Genomic DNA, 10,000 nt, shown 5'->3' with positions numbered 1-10,000 from the left:
CACGTTAGTGAAGACCGCGTGGCCTAATGGATAAGGCGTCTGACTTCGGATCAGAAGATTGAGGGTTCGAGTCCCTTCGTGGTCGAAATACAAATCTTTAGACAGTTACATAACATTTCAGCGTATTTCAGTTGAATCTTCTATATAGATATGAAATGATTTCATCGTTACCTTGGATGAATTGTCTTATATGTTTCTTGTGAAGACCGCGTGGCCTAATGGATAAGGCGTCTGACTTCGGATCAGAAGATTGAGGGTTCGAGTCCATTCGTGGTCGAAAAAGTAATCTTTAGACAGTTACATAACATTTCAGTTGAAACTTCTATATCGATATGAAATGATTTCATCGTTACCTTTGATGAATTGTCTTATATGTTTCTTGTGAAGACCGCGTGGCCTAATGGATAAGGCGTCTGACTTCGGATCAGAAGATTGAGGGTTCGAGTCCCTTCGTGGTCGAAAAAGTAATCTTTAGACACTTGCATAACATTTCAGCATACTTAAGAAAATATCAAGGGAATGGATTTCATCATTACCTTTATGAATTGTCTTATAACGCATTAGCGAAGACCGTTTGGCCTAATGGATAAGGCGTCTGACTTCGGATCAGAAGATTGAGGGTTCGAGTCCTTTCGTGGTCGAAATACAAATCTTTAGACAGTTACATAACATTTCAGCGTATTTCAGTTGAATCTTCTATATACATATGAAATGATTTCATTGTTACCTTGTGTGAATTGTCTTACAAGTTGCTCTCGAAGACCGCGTGGCCTAATGGATAAGGCGTCTGACTTCGGATCAGAAGATTGAGGGTTCGAGTCCCTTCGTGGTCGAAAAAGTAATCTTTAGACACTTGCATAACATTTCAGCATACTTAAGAAAATATCAAGGGAATGGATTTCATCATTACCTTCATGAATTGTCTTATAACACGTTAGTGAAGACCGCGTGGCCTAATGGATAAGGCGTCTGACTTCGGATCAGAAGATTGAGGGTTCGAGTCCCTTCGTGGTCGAAAAAGTAATCTTTAGACACTTGCATAACATTTCAGTTGAATCTTCTATATAGATATGAAATGATTTCATCGTTACCTTGGATGAATTGTCTTATATGTTTCTTCTGAAGACCCCGTGGCCTAATGGATAAGCCGTCTGACTTCGGATCAGAAGATTGAGGGTTCGAGTCCCTTCGTGGTCGAAATACAAATCTTTAGACAGTTACATAACATTTCAGCGTATTTCAGTTGAATCTTCTATATAGATATGAAATGATTTCATCGTTACCTTGGATGAATTGTCTTATATGCTTCTTCTGAAGACCCCGTGGCCTAATGGATAAGACGTCTGACTTCGGATCAGAAGATTGAGGGTTCGAGTCTCTTCGTGGTCGAAAAAGTAATCTTTAGACACTTGCATAACATTTCAGCATACTTAAGAAAATATCAAGGGAATGGATTTCATTATTACCTTTATGAATTGTCTTATAACGCATTAGTGAAGACCGCGTGGCCTAATGGATAAGGCGTCTGACTTCGGATCAGAAGATTGAGGGTTCGAGTCCCTTCGTGGTCGAAAAAGTAATCTTCAGACAGTTACATAACATTTCAGTTGAAACTTCTATATAGATATGAAATGATTTCATCGTGACCTTTGATGAATAGTCTTATATGTTTCTCCTGAAGACCGCGTGGCCTAATGGATAAGGCGTCTGACTTCGGATCAGAAGATTGAGGGTTCGAGTCCCTTCGTTGTCGAAATACAAATCTTTAGACAGTTACATAACATTTCAGCGTATTTCAGTTGAATCTTCTATATAGATATGAAATGATTTCATCGTTACCTTGGATGAATTGTCTTATATGCTTCTTCTGAAGACCCCGTGGCCTAATGGATAAGACGTCTGACTTCGGATCAGAAGATTGAGGGTTCGAGTCTCTTCGTGGTCGAAAAAGTAATCTTTAGACACTTGCATAACATTTCAGCATACTTAAGAAAATATCAAGGGAATGGATTTCATTATTACCTTTATGAATTGTCTTATAACGCATTAGTGAAGACCGCGTGGCCTAATGGATAAGGCGTCTGACTTCGGATCAGAAGATTGAGGGTTCGAGTCCCTTCGTGGTCGAAAAAGTAATCTTCAGACAGTTACATAACATTTCAGTTGAAACTTCTATATAGATATGAAATGATTTCATCGTGACCTTTGATGAATAGTCTTATATGTTTCTCCTGAAGACCGCGTGGCCTAATGGATAAGGCGTCTGACTTCGGATCAGAAGATTGAGGGTTCGAGTCCCTTCGTTGTCGAAATACAAATCTTTAGACAGTTACATAACATTTCAGCGTATTTCAGTTGAATCTTCTATATAGATATGAAATGATTTCATCGTTACCTTTGATGAATTGTCTTATATGTTTCTTCTGAAGACCGCGTGGCCTAATGGATAAGGCGTCTGACTTCGGATCAGAAGATTGAGGGTTTGAGTCCCTTCGTGGTCGAAAAAGTAATCTTTAGACACTTGCATAACATTTCAGCATACTTAAGAAAATATCAAGGGAATGGATTTCATTATTACCTTTATGAATTGTCTTATAACGCATTAGTGAAGACCGCGTGGCCTAATGGATAAGGCGTCTGACTTCGGATCAGAAGATTGAGGGTTCGAGTCCCTTCGTGGTCGAAATACAAATCTTTAGACAGTTACATAACATTTCAGCGTATTTCAGTTGAATCTTCTATATAGATATGAAATGATTTCATCGTTACCTTGGATGAATTGTCTTATATGTTTCTTCTGAAGACCCCGTGGCCTAATGGATAAGGCGTCTGACTTCGGATCAGAAGATTGAGGCTTCGAGTCCCTTCGTGGTCGAAAAAGTAATCTTTAGACAGTCACATAACATTTCAGCGTATTTCAGTTGAATCTTCTATATAGATATGAAATGATTTCATCGTTACCTTTGATGAATTGTCTTATATGTTTCTTCTGAAGACCGCGTGGCCTAATGGATAAGGCGTCTGACTTCAGATCAGAAGATTGAGGGTTCGAGTCCATTCGTGGTCGAAAAAGTAATCTTTAGACAGTTACATAACATTTCAGTTGAAACTTCTATATCGATATGAAATGATTTCATCGTTACCTTTGATGAATTGTCTTATGTGTTTCTTGTGAAGACCGCGTGGCCTAATGGATAAGGCGTCTGACTTCGGATCAGAAGATTGAGGGTTCGAGTCCCTTCGTGGTCGAAATACAAATCTTTAGACAGTTACATAACATTTCAGTTGAATCTTCTATATAGATATGAAATGATTTCATCGTTACCTTGGATGAATTGTCTTATATGTTTCTTGTGAAGACTGCGTGGCCTAATGGATAATGCGTCTGACTTCGGATCAGAAGATTGAGGGTTCGAGTCCATTCGTGGTCGAAAAAGTAATCTTTAGACAGTTACATAACATTTCAGTTGAAACTTCTATATAGATATGAAATGATTTCATCGTTACCTTTGATGAATTGTCTTATATGTTTCTTGTGAAGACCGCGTGGCCTAATGGATAAGGCGTCTGACTTCGGATCAGAAGATTGAGGGTTCGAGTCCCTTCGTGGTCGAAAAAGTAATCTTTAGACACTTGCATAACATTTCAGCATACTTAAGAAAATATCAAGGGAATGGATTTCATCATTACCTTTATGAATTGTCTTATAACGCATTAGCGAAGACCGTTTGGCCTAATGGATAAGGCGTCTGACTTCGGATCAGAAGATTGAGGGTTCGAGTCCTTTCGTGGTCGAAATACAAATCTTTAGACAGTTACATAACATTTCAGCGTATTTCAGTTGAATCTTCTATATACATATGAAATGATTTCATTGTTACCTTGTGTGAATTGTCTTACAAGTTGCTCTCGAAGACCGCGTGGCCTAATGGATAAGGCGTCTGACTTCGGATCAGAAGATTGAGGGTTCGAGTCCCTTCGTGGTCGAAAAAGTAATCTTTAGACACTTGCATAACATTTCAGCATACTTAAGAAAATATCAAGGGAATGGATTTCATCATTACCTTCATGAATTGTCTTATAACACGTTAGTGAAGACCGCGTGGCCTAATGGATAAGGCGTCTGACTTCGGATCAGAAGATTGAGGGTTCGAGTCCCTTCGTGGTCGAAAAAGTAATCTTTAGACACTTGCATAACATTTCAGTTGAATCTTCTATATAGATATGAAATGATTTCATCGTTACCTTGGATGAATTGTCTTATATGTTTCTTCTGAAGACCCCGTGGCCTAATGGATAAGCCGTCTGACTTCGGATCAGAAGATTGAGGGTTCGAGTCCCTTCGTGGTCGAAATACAAATCTTTAGACAGTTACATAACATTTCAGCGTATTTCAGTTGAATCTTCTATATAGATATGAAATGATTTCATCGTTACCTTGGATGAATTGTCTTATATGTTTCTTCTGAAGACCCCGTGGCCTAATGGATAAGGCGTCTGACTTCGGATCAGAAGATTGAGGGTTTGAGTCCCTTCGTGGTCGAAAAAGTAATCTTTAGACACTTGCATAACATTTCAGTTGAAACTTCTATATAGATATGAAATGATTTCATCGTTACCTTTGATGAATTGTCTTATATGTTTCTCCTGAAGACCGCGTGGCCTAATGGATAAGGCGTCTGACTTCGGATCAGAAGATTGAGGGTTCGAGTCCCTTCGTGGTCGAAAAAGTAATCTTTAGACACTTGCATAACATTTCAGCATACTTAAGAAAATATCAAGGGAATGGATTTCATTATTACCTTTATGAATTGTCTTATAACGCATTAGTGAAGACCGCGTGGCCTAATGGATAAGGCGTCTGACTTCGGATCAGAAGATTGAGGGTTCGAGTCCCTTCGTGGTCGAAATACAAATCTTTAGACAGTTACATAACATTTCAGCGTATTTCAGTTGAATCTTCTATATAGATATGAAATGATTTCATCGTTACCTTGGATGAATTGTCTTATATGTTTCTTCTGAAGACCCCGTGGCCTAATGGATAAGGCGTCTGACTTCGGATCAGAAGATTGAGGGTTCGAGTCCCTTCGTGGTCGAAAAAGTAATCTTTAGACACTTGCATAACATTTCAGCATACTTAAGAAAATATCAAGGGAAAGGATTTCATCATTACCTTTATGAATTGTCTTATAACACAGTTACATAACATTTCAGCGTATTTCAGTTGAATCTTCTATATAGATATGAAATGATTTCATCGTTACCTTGGATGAATTGTCTTATATGTTTCTTCTGAAGACCGCGTGGCCTAATGGATAAGGCGTCTGACTTCGGATCAGAAGATTGAGGGTTCGAGTCCCTTCGTGGTCGAAAAAGTAATCTTTAGACACTTGCATAACATTTCAGCATACTTAAGAAAATATCAAGGGAATGGATTTCATCATTACCTTTATGAATTGTCTTATAACACGTTAGTGAAGACCGCGTGGCCTAATGAATAAGGCGTCTGACTTCGGATCAGAAGATTGAGGGTTCGAGTCCCTTCGTGGTCGAAATACAAATCTTTAGACAGTTACATAACATTTCAGCGTATTTCAGTTGAATCTTCTATATAGATATGAAATGATTTCATCGTTACCTTGGATGAATTGTCTTATATGTTTCTTGTGAAGACCGCGTGGCCTAATGGATAAGGCGTCTGACTTCGGATCAGAAGATTGAGGGTTCGAGTCCATTCGTGGTCGAAAAAGTAATCTTTAGACAGTTACATAACATTTCAGTTGAAACTTCTATATCGATATGAAATGATTTCATCGTTACCTTTGATGAATTGTCTTATATGTTTCTTATGAAGACCGCGTGGCCTAATGGATAAGGCGTCTGACTTCGGATCAGAAGATTGAGGGTTCGAGTCCCTTCGTGGTCGAAAAAGTAATCTTTAGACACTTGCATAACATTTCAGCATACTTAAGAAAATATCAAGGGAATGGATTTCATCATTACCTTTATGAATTGTCTTATAACGCATTAGCGAAGACCGTTTGGCCTAATGGATAAGGCGTCTGACTTCGGATCAGAAGATTGATGGTTCGAGTCCTTTCGTGGTCGAAATACAAATCTTTAGACAGTTACATAACATTTCAGCGTATTTCAGTTGAATCTTCTATATACATATGAAATGATTTCATCGTTACCTTGGATGAATTGTCTTATATGTTTCTTCTGAAGACCCCGTGGCCTAATGGATAAGGCGTCTGACTTCGGATCAGAAGATTGAGGCTTCGAGTCCCTTCGTGGTCGAAAAAGTAATCTTTAGACAGTCACATAACATTTCAGCGTATTTCAGTTGAATCTTCTATATAGATATGAAATGATTTCATCGTTACCTTTGATGAATTGTCTTATATGTTTCTTCTGAAGACCGCGTGGCCTAATGGATAAGGCGTCTGACTTCGGATCAGAAGATTGAGGGTTCGAGTCCCTTCGTGGTCGAAAAAGTAATCTTTAGACACTTGCATAACATTTCAGCATACTTAAGAAAATATCAAGGGAATGGATTTCATCATTACCTTTATGAATTGTCTTATAACGCATTAGTGAAGACCGCGTGGCCTAATGGATAAGGCGTCTGACTTCGGATCAGAAGATTGAGGGTTCGAGTCCCTTCGTGGTCGAAATACAAATCTTTAGACAGTTACATAACATTTCAGCGTATTTCAGTTGAATCTTCTATATAGATATGAAATGATTTCATCGTTACCTTGGATGAATTGTCTTATATGTTTCTTGTGAAGACCGCGTGGCCTAATGGATAAGGCGTCTGACTTCAGATCAGAAGATTGAGGGTTCGAGTCCATTCGTGGTCGAAAAAGTAATCTTTAGACAGTTACATAACATTTCAGTTGAAACTTCTATATCGATATGAAATGATTTCATCGTTACCTTTGATGAATTGTCTTATGTGTTTCTTGTGAAGACCGCGTGGCCTAATGGATAAGGCGTCTGACTTCGGATCAGAAGATTGAGGGTTCGAGTCCCTTCGTGGTCGAAATACAAATCTTTAGACAGTTACATAACATTTCAGTTGAATCTTCTATATAGATATGAAATGATTTCATCGTTACCTTGGATGAATTGTCTTATATGTTTCTTGTGAAGACTGCGTGGCCTAATGGATAAGGCGTCTGACTTCGGATCAGAAGATTGAGGGTTCGAGTCCATTCGTGGTCGAAAAAGTAATCTTTAGACAGTTACATAACATTTCAGTTGAAACTTCTATATAGATATGAAATGATTTCATCGTTACCTTTGATGAATTGTCTTATATGTTTCTTGTGAAGACCGCGTGGCCTAATGGATAAGGCGTCTGACTTCGGATCAGAAGATTGAGGGTTCGAGTCCCTTCGTGGTCGAAAAAGTAATCTTTAGACACTTGCATAACATTTCAGCATACTTAAGAAAATATCAAGGGAATGGATTTCATCATTACCTTTATGAATTGTCTTATAACGCATTAGCGAAGACCGTTTGGCCTAATGGATAAGGCGTCTGACTTCGGATCAGAAGATTGAGGGTTCGAGTCCTTTCGTGGTCGAAATACAAATCTTTAGACAGTTACATAACATTTCAGCGTATTTCAGTTGAATCTTCTATATACATATGAAATGATTTCATTGTTACCTTGTGTGAATTGTCTTACAAGTTGCTCTCGAAGACCGTGTGGCCTAATGGATAAGGCGTCTGACTTCGGATCAGAAGATTGAGGGTTCGAGTCCCTTCGTGGTCGAAAAAGTAATCTTTAGACACTTGCATAACATTTCAGCATACTTAAGAAAATATCAAGGGAATGGATTTCATCATTACCTTCATGAATTGTCTTATAACACGTTAGTGAAGACCGCGTGGCCTAATGGATAAGGCGTCTGACTTCGGATCAGAAGATTGAGGGTTCGAGTCCCTTCGTGGTCGAAAAAGTAATCTTTAGACACTTGCATAACATTTCAGTTGAATCTTCTATATAGATATGAAATGATTTCATCGTTACCTTGGATGAATTGTCTTATATGTTTCTTCTGAAGACCCCGTGGCCTAATGGATAAGCCGTCTGACTTCGGATCAGAAGATTGAGGGTTCGAGTCCCTTCGTGGTCGAAATACAAATCTTTAGACAGTTACATAACATTTCAGCGTATTTCAGTTGAATCTTCTATATAGATATGAAATGATTTCATCGTTACCTTGGATGAATTGTCTTATATGTTTCTTCTGAAGACCCCGTGGCCTAATGGATAAGGCGTCTGACTTCGGATCAGAAGATTGAGGGTTTGAGTCCCTTCGTGGTCGAAAAAGTAATCTTTAGACACTTGCATAACATTTCAGTTGAAACTTCTATATAGATATGAAATGATTTCATCGTTACCTTTGATGAATTGTCTTATATGTTTCTCCTGAAGACCGCGTGGCCTAATGGATAAGGCGTCTGACTTCGGATCAGAAGATTGAGGGTTCGAGTCCCTTCGTGGTCGAAAAAGTAATCTTTAGACACTTGCATAACATTTCAGCATACTTAAGAAAATATCAAGGGAATGGATTTCATTATTACCTTTATGAATTGTCTTATAACGCATTAGTGAAGACCGCGTGGCCTAATGGATAAGGCGTCTGACTTCGGATCAGAAGATTGAGGGTTCGAGTCCCTTCGTGGTCGAAATACAAATCTTTAGACAGTTACATAACATTTCAGTTGAATCTTCTATATAGATATGAAATGATTTCATCGTTACCTTGGATGAATTGTCTTATATGTTTCTTGTGAAGACTGCGTGGCCTAATGGATAAGGCGTCTGACTTCGGATCAGAAGATTGAGGGTTCGAGTCCATTCGTGGTCGAAAAAGTAATCTTTAGACAGTTACATAACATTTCAGTTGAAACTTCTATATAGATATGAAATGATTTCATCGTTACCTTTGATGAATTGTCTTATATGTTTCTTGTGAAGACAGCGTGGCCTAATGGATAAGGCGTCTGACTTCGGATCAGAAGATTGAGGGTTCGAGTCCCTTCGTGGTCGAAAAAGTAATCTTTAGACACTTGCATAACATTTCAGCATACTTAAGAAAATATCAAGGGAATGGATTTCATCATTACCTTTATGAATTGTCTTATAACGCATTAGCGAAGACCGTTTGGCCTAATGGATAAGGCGTCTGACTTCGGATCAGAAGATTGAGGGTTCGAGTCCCTTCGTGGTCGAAATACAAATCTTTAGACAGTTACATAACATTTCAGCGTATTTCAGTTGAATCTTCTATATACATATGAAATGATTTCATTGTTACCTTGTGTGAATTGTCTTACAAGTTGCTCTCGAAGACCGCGTGGCCTAATGGATAAGGCGTCTGACTTCGGATCAGAAGATTGAGGGTTCGAGTCCCTTCGTGGTCGAAAAAGTAATCTTTAGACACTTGCATAACATTTCAGCATACTTAAGAAAATATCAAGGGAATGGATTTCATCATTACCTTCATGAATTGTCTTATAACACGTTAGTGAAGACCGCGTGGCCTAATGGATAAGGCGTCTGACTTCGGATCAGAAGATTGAGGGTTCGAGTCCCTTCGTGGTCGAAAAAGTAATCTTTAGACACTTGCATAACATTTCAGTTGAATCTTCTATATAGATATGAAATGATTTCATCGTTACCTTGGATGAATTGTCTTATATGTTTCTTCTGAAGACCCCGTGGCCTAATGGATAAGCCGTCTGACTTCGGATCAGAAGATTGAGGGTTCGAGTCCCTTCGTGGTCGAAATACAAATCTTTAGACAGTTACATAACATTTCAGCGTATTTCAGTTGAATCTTCTATATAGATATGAAATGATTTCATCGTTACCTTGGATGAATTGTCTTATATGCTTCTTCTGAAGACCCCGTGGCCTAATGGATAAGACGTCTGACTTCGGATCAGAAGATTGAGGGTTCGAGTCTCTTCGTGG

At 38.7% G+C, this 10,000-nt stretch overlaps 38 non-coding genes across 38 annotated transcripts; all 38 read left to right on the top strand.

Annotated features, from left to right (window-relative positions):
- The first annotated feature begins 12 nt into the window (after positions 1-12).
- On the top strand, positions 13-85 carry trnar-ucg (transfer RNA arginine (anticodon UCG)). Its single transcript has one exon. It is a non-coding gene; the product is annotated as a tRNA-Arg (tRNA).
- Positions 86-204: 119 nt separating this feature from the next.
- On the top strand, positions 205-277 carry trnar-ucg (transfer RNA arginine (anticodon UCG)). The gene has a single exon. It is a non-coding gene; the product is annotated as a tRNA-Arg (tRNA).
- A 109-nt stretch (positions 278-386) lies between these two features.
- Positions 387-459, top strand: trnar-ucg (transfer RNA arginine (anticodon UCG)). Its single transcript has one exon. It is a non-coding gene; the product is annotated as a tRNA-Arg (tRNA).
- A 301-nt stretch (positions 460-760) lies between these two features.
- Positions 761-833, top strand: trnar-ucg (transfer RNA arginine (anticodon UCG)). The gene has a single exon. It is a non-coding gene; the product is annotated as a tRNA-Arg (tRNA).
- Positions 834-942: 109 nt separating this feature from the next.
- Positions 943-1,015, top strand: trnar-ucg (transfer RNA arginine (anticodon UCG)). The gene has a single exon. It is a non-coding gene; the product is annotated as a tRNA-Arg (tRNA).
- A 483-nt stretch (positions 1,016-1,498) lies between these two features.
- Positions 1,499-1,571, top strand: trnar-ucg (transfer RNA arginine (anticodon UCG)). The gene has a single exon. It is a non-coding gene; the product is annotated as a tRNA-Arg (tRNA).
- A 109-nt stretch (positions 1,572-1,680) lies between these two features.
- Positions 1,681-1,753, top strand: trnar-ucg (transfer RNA arginine (anticodon UCG)). Its single transcript has one exon. It is a non-coding gene; the product is annotated as a tRNA-Arg (tRNA).
- A 301-nt stretch (positions 1,754-2,054) lies between these two features.
- trnar-ucg (transfer RNA arginine (anticodon UCG)) lies at positions 2,055-2,127 on the top strand. The gene has a single exon. It is a non-coding gene; the product is annotated as a tRNA-Arg (tRNA).
- A 109-nt stretch (positions 2,128-2,236) lies between these two features.
- Positions 2,237-2,309, top strand: trnar-ucg (transfer RNA arginine (anticodon UCG)). The gene has a single exon. It is a non-coding gene; the product is annotated as a tRNA-Arg (tRNA).
- A 119-nt stretch (positions 2,310-2,428) lies between these two features.
- On the top strand, positions 2,429-2,501 carry trnar-ucg (transfer RNA arginine (anticodon UCG)). The gene has a single exon. It is a non-coding gene; the product is annotated as a tRNA-Arg (tRNA).
- Positions 2,502-2,610: 109 nt separating this feature from the next.
- trnar-ucg (transfer RNA arginine (anticodon UCG)) lies at positions 2,611-2,683 on the top strand. Its single transcript has one exon. It is a non-coding gene; the product is annotated as a tRNA-Arg (tRNA).
- A 493-nt stretch (positions 2,684-3,176) lies between these two features.
- Positions 3,177-3,249, top strand: trnar-ucg (transfer RNA arginine (anticodon UCG)). Its single transcript has one exon. It is a non-coding gene; the product is annotated as a tRNA-Arg (tRNA).
- Positions 3,250-3,540: 291 nt separating this feature from the next.
- Positions 3,541-3,613, top strand: trnar-ucg (transfer RNA arginine (anticodon UCG)). Its single transcript has one exon. It is a non-coding gene; the product is annotated as a tRNA-Arg (tRNA).
- A 301-nt stretch (positions 3,614-3,914) lies between these two features.
- Positions 3,915-3,987, top strand: trnar-ucg (transfer RNA arginine (anticodon UCG)). The gene has a single exon. It is a non-coding gene; the product is annotated as a tRNA-Arg (tRNA).
- Positions 3,988-4,096: 109 nt separating this feature from the next.
- trnar-ucg (transfer RNA arginine (anticodon UCG)) lies at positions 4,097-4,169 on the top strand. Its single transcript has one exon. It is a non-coding gene; the product is annotated as a tRNA-Arg (tRNA).
- A 301-nt stretch (positions 4,170-4,470) lies between these two features.
- On the top strand, positions 4,471-4,543 carry trnar-ucg (transfer RNA arginine (anticodon UCG)). The gene has a single exon. It is a non-coding gene; the product is annotated as a tRNA-Arg (tRNA).
- Positions 4,544-4,652: 109 nt separating this feature from the next.
- trnar-ucg (transfer RNA arginine (anticodon UCG)) lies at positions 4,653-4,725 on the top strand. Its single transcript has one exon. It is a non-coding gene; the product is annotated as a tRNA-Arg (tRNA).
- A 109-nt stretch (positions 4,726-4,834) lies between these two features.
- On the top strand, positions 4,835-4,907 carry trnar-ucg (transfer RNA arginine (anticodon UCG)). The gene has a single exon. It is a non-coding gene; the product is annotated as a tRNA-Arg (tRNA).
- A 119-nt stretch (positions 4,908-5,026) lies between these two features.
- On the top strand, positions 5,027-5,099 carry trnar-ucg (transfer RNA arginine (anticodon UCG)). Its single transcript has one exon. It is a non-coding gene; the product is annotated as a tRNA-Arg (tRNA).
- A 201-nt stretch (positions 5,100-5,300) lies between these two features.
- Positions 5,301-5,373, top strand: trnar-ucg (transfer RNA arginine (anticodon UCG)). The gene has a single exon. It is a non-coding gene; the product is annotated as a tRNA-Arg (tRNA).
- Positions 5,374-5,482: 109 nt separating this feature from the next.
- On the top strand, positions 5,483-5,555 carry trnar-ucg (transfer RNA arginine (anticodon UCG)). Its single transcript has one exon. It is a non-coding gene; the product is annotated as a tRNA-Arg (tRNA).
- A 119-nt stretch (positions 5,556-5,674) lies between these two features.
- Positions 5,675-5,747, top strand: trnar-ucg (transfer RNA arginine (anticodon UCG)). The gene has a single exon. It is a non-coding gene; the product is annotated as a tRNA-Arg (tRNA).
- A 109-nt stretch (positions 5,748-5,856) lies between these two features.
- On the top strand, positions 5,857-5,929 carry trnar-ucg (transfer RNA arginine (anticodon UCG)). The gene has a single exon. It is a non-coding gene; the product is annotated as a tRNA-Arg (tRNA).
- A 493-nt stretch (positions 5,930-6,422) lies between these two features.
- Positions 6,423-6,495, top strand: trnar-ucg (transfer RNA arginine (anticodon UCG)). Its single transcript has one exon. It is a non-coding gene; the product is annotated as a tRNA-Arg (tRNA).
- A 109-nt stretch (positions 6,496-6,604) lies between these two features.
- Positions 6,605-6,677, top strand: trnar-ucg (transfer RNA arginine (anticodon UCG)). Its single transcript has one exon. It is a non-coding gene; the product is annotated as a tRNA-Arg (tRNA).
- A 301-nt stretch (positions 6,678-6,978) lies between these two features.
- trnar-ucg (transfer RNA arginine (anticodon UCG)) lies at positions 6,979-7,051 on the top strand. The gene has a single exon. It is a non-coding gene; the product is annotated as a tRNA-Arg (tRNA).
- Positions 7,052-7,160: 109 nt separating this feature from the next.
- trnar-ucg (transfer RNA arginine (anticodon UCG)) lies at positions 7,161-7,233 on the top strand. The gene has a single exon. It is a non-coding gene; the product is annotated as a tRNA-Arg (tRNA).
- A 109-nt stretch (positions 7,234-7,342) lies between these two features.
- trnar-ucg (transfer RNA arginine (anticodon UCG)) lies at positions 7,343-7,415 on the top strand. The gene has a single exon. It is a non-coding gene; the product is annotated as a tRNA-Arg (tRNA).
- A 301-nt stretch (positions 7,416-7,716) lies between these two features.
- Positions 7,717-7,789, top strand: trnar-ucg (transfer RNA arginine (anticodon UCG)). The gene has a single exon. It is a non-coding gene; the product is annotated as a tRNA-Arg (tRNA).
- A 109-nt stretch (positions 7,790-7,898) lies between these two features.
- trnar-ucg (transfer RNA arginine (anticodon UCG)) lies at positions 7,899-7,971 on the top strand. Its single transcript has one exon. It is a non-coding gene; the product is annotated as a tRNA-Arg (tRNA).
- Positions 7,972-8,272: 301 nt separating this feature from the next.
- On the top strand, positions 8,273-8,345 carry trnar-ucg (transfer RNA arginine (anticodon UCG)). Its single transcript has one exon. It is a non-coding gene; the product is annotated as a tRNA-Arg (tRNA).
- A 109-nt stretch (positions 8,346-8,454) lies between these two features.
- trnar-ucg (transfer RNA arginine (anticodon UCG)) lies at positions 8,455-8,527 on the top strand. The gene has a single exon. It is a non-coding gene; the product is annotated as a tRNA-Arg (tRNA).
- Positions 8,528-8,636: 109 nt separating this feature from the next.
- On the top strand, positions 8,637-8,709 carry trnar-ucg (transfer RNA arginine (anticodon UCG)). The gene has a single exon. It is a non-coding gene; the product is annotated as a tRNA-Arg (tRNA).
- A 109-nt stretch (positions 8,710-8,818) lies between these two features.
- On the top strand, positions 8,819-8,891 carry trnar-ucg (transfer RNA arginine (anticodon UCG)). The gene has a single exon. It is a non-coding gene; the product is annotated as a tRNA-Arg (tRNA).
- Positions 8,892-9,000: 109 nt separating this feature from the next.
- Positions 9,001-9,073, top strand: trnar-ucg (transfer RNA arginine (anticodon UCG)). The gene has a single exon. It is a non-coding gene; the product is annotated as a tRNA-Arg (tRNA).
- A 109-nt stretch (positions 9,074-9,182) lies between these two features.
- Positions 9,183-9,255, top strand: trnar-ucg (transfer RNA arginine (anticodon UCG)). Its single transcript has one exon. It is a non-coding gene; the product is annotated as a tRNA-Arg (tRNA).
- A 119-nt stretch (positions 9,256-9,374) lies between these two features.
- trnar-ucg (transfer RNA arginine (anticodon UCG)) lies at positions 9,375-9,447 on the top strand. Its single transcript has one exon. It is a non-coding gene; the product is annotated as a tRNA-Arg (tRNA).
- Positions 9,448-9,556: 109 nt separating this feature from the next.
- On the top strand, positions 9,557-9,629 carry trnar-ucg (transfer RNA arginine (anticodon UCG)). The gene has a single exon. It is a non-coding gene; the product is annotated as a tRNA-Arg (tRNA).
- Positions 9,630-10,000: the final 371 nt, after the last annotated feature.

This window comes from Alosa pseudoharengus, unplaced genomic scaffold (assembly GCF_046254945.1).
Source record: "Alosa pseudoharengus isolate Yale_2024_CS ecotype anadromous, Long Island Sound unplaced genomic scaffold, YU_APseudo_1.1 YU_APseudo_1.1_scf_18, whole genome shotgun sequence".
NCBI classification, from domain to species: domain Eukaryota; kingdom Metazoa; phylum Chordata; class Actinopteri; order Clupeiformes; family Clupeidae; genus Alosa; species Alosa pseudoharengus.
This window is presented reverse-complemented; position numbering and strand designations above follow the sequence as displayed.